The sequence below is a fragment of the Arachis ipaensis genome, chromosome B09 (assembly GCF_000816755.2).
Source record: "Arachis ipaensis cultivar K30076 chromosome B09, Araip1.1, whole genome shotgun sequence".
In the NCBI taxonomy this organism is placed as follows: domain Eukaryota; kingdom Viridiplantae; phylum Streptophyta; class Magnoliopsida; order Fabales; family Fabaceae; genus Arachis; species Arachis ipaensis.
In genome coordinates, this window is record NC_029793.2 from 46,448,975 (window position 1) to 46,451,906 (window position 2,932).

The following is a 2,932-nucleotide window of genomic DNA, read 5'->3' on the forward strand; positions in this document are numbered from 1 at the left end:
TATTTAAATTTATTTATTTTATACATTTTACATGTTAAATAACTTAAAATATTTTATTTTTTTATAATTTATTTTTAATTATTAAAACTAAATTTATAATTTTAAAAATAAAAATATAAAATTAATTTCTTAAACTCAATAGAAAAACGGCTGAACAGACACGTGAGCCGCTAGTTAAAGTAGTGAGGGAATAAGGACTAACGTGTTTCCTCACAAATTAGTAGCAACATAAAATAAGTGAGGAAAGTCTATCAGTTGTTAAACGGTCGCTAATTCCTCACGAAATAAGCTTTTGATTAGTGACTCAATTGCGACCAATTACTTCTAACATTTTCTCGGTTAGCTTTGGATTTGTTATAAATCTGCGACGGATTTCCATCGAGATTAGCGAGTAATTTGCAATAAAATAGGTAGGGTATAGCTTTTGCTTTGCGATAATATTGCCGTTGCCAAGTCGCTCGCAAAATTAAACTTGCAACAACTTAGCGACAAATATCTTTCGCCCGCTAATCAACGACTTGAAATCAGCGAATGAAGTGTGTCAGTTGTTAAACGGTTACAAATTTCTCGCTACTTAGGTCCTCGGCACTCAATATCAGTATTTCCACTTTAGTGACTAATTAGCAAGGAATGCTTCCCTAACTAAATGATTTATCCGTTGCGACAAGTTAGCGATGACTATTTTCTGTCACTATCCTAATTTTAAATTTTAACAATATTATGCGACAAATTAGCGAGAAACTAGTTGCTCACTAAAAATAAAAACCTTGGTGACAAATTAGCTAGGAATTTGTCCATCACAGAATGCATTTCAAGTCTTTGTAATGGATTAGTTAGTAACATTGTTCCTCACTAATTAGCTTTCTGGCACAAAGTTTATTAGCGACAAACTAGTATGTGAACTGTTTCTCACTAATTGTATATCAAACACTTGCGACGGAATAGTGACAATAATATCCCTTGCTACTTTACTTTTCTTCGATTGAACCCTAAGTGACTGATTTGCTAGAACATTGTCACTCGCTAATTAATTTGTGACAAATTAGCGAGGAAATTTTTTCCGCTCTTTTTTTAGCTACAAAAGTCAATGTGCGAGAAACAAACTTACTCGTAAATCTCTCACTAATCAGTCGCTTTTCTCAAGTTCGAGTATTTTTATGACCGCTCATTAATTTTGTCGTTAGTGCATCACTAATTCCTCGCAAGTTAGTGAAGGATTAGTGACAAAAAATATTTCTTGCAAAAATTCGTCGCTAATTTGTCAAATTCTTGTAGTGTAAGTTTTCTTACCAACTAATTTAATCATGCAAGATTTATTTCATGGCAAAATGTCAGTGACTAAACCCTAATGTCTTAGTGATTTAGAATCCTCTAACCTAGTTAACTGCCAATGTCTTAGTCACTTAATTTCGATTAGAGTGTTAAGTTCAATTCTAGTTTATAGCCACAAAAACCCTAACTACCCAGATATAAAAGGTTTATATGTCACGTATCTCGTTAAGTCCAAGTAACTAGTAATTTAGGAGGAATTTACTTTCAAGTTGTTGTTCAAGTGAGATAGCTCTTCAAAGATTCACAAGAACACAAATAGAATAAGTGTTATTCTTTCGATCTACCTAAATTCATAAGATGAAGAACGAAAGTAATCCTTGAAACTAAATTAATACATTAATTAAAATAGAAAAATAATAGTCTTAATCCATAGAAATAAACAGAGCCTCTAACCTTAACGGATGAGGTTTAGTGGCTCATGCTTCAGAGAGAAAACTAGAGTTCAGAAAATGTGGAAGTGCGGAAGTGAGAAGATCCCCCAATGGTGAATCTTTTTCATTTTATATCTAACCTAATTTGATTTCAAACAAAAATAAAATAATAAATTCCAAACTTAAAAGATTTTGTTTGTAATTACAAATAACTAAAATAAAACAAAATAGAATAAATAAAAGTTAAATCCAACTAAAGATGCTCCTTTGGTGAAGTTGTGATCTGGATTGCTTGGCGCTAAACACCAGTTGCAGCATTTAGCGCCCTAATGGGTAGGTAGCCTCCCTTTCGTTCTGAGTTGCTGGCGCTAAACGCTAGCTGGGCATTTAGCGTACTAGTGGACAGCTTCACTTCTTCTCTTTCTTATACAAAACTCTTCCAAACTGATGCAAACTTCACCTGAAATAATTAAAATACCAAAACAACTCAAAGTAGCATCCAAAGAGATTTAAAACACTAGAATTAAATTAAAACTCAATAATTTCAAACTAAAACAGACATAAAATAAAGGATAGATGCTCACGCATCACAAGACCCAAACTTGAACTATTGCTTGTCCTCAAGCAACTAAAAATAATATAGGACTGAGAAGAGAATTACCCAAGACTTAAGTGTTCATTTAAGCTTGTGTCCAATTGCTGAGTGGGGTTAATTACATTGTGATTCTGAATAGGTTCGACATCTCACTATCCTACTTAAGCTCTGATTGATCCTTGAACACATCTTTTTCTTTTCTTTCCTTTGGTGCTTTGTACCTTGAGCCTAGCCGTGACTCTAAGTCTTTTGTCCTCAAGTTTAACTTGGCATAAAAAACACCACAAGCACTTAACTGGAAAACTCCTTGAGCTCTAATTCTTTTCTTTTAACTCCTCCCAGTTTGAGGTACTCAAAGCCTTTGGCATACTTTGCAATTATTTGGTATCGACTCTTAGTGCTCTGTCTCAAGGGTTACTTGAGACATTCGCACCACAAGCATATGATTAGGAAAATAACTCTTTAAGCTTTTAATAATATTTGACCTTCATAACCATTGATGCTCAGAGCCTTGGACCTTTCCTTTTATTTTTCTTTTGCTTTTTGCTATTTGTTTTGCTTCAAGGATCAATTTCTTATTGAGTTTAGAGAATCCATAATACTTCTCTAAGTTCATGTACCTCATGAATCAATA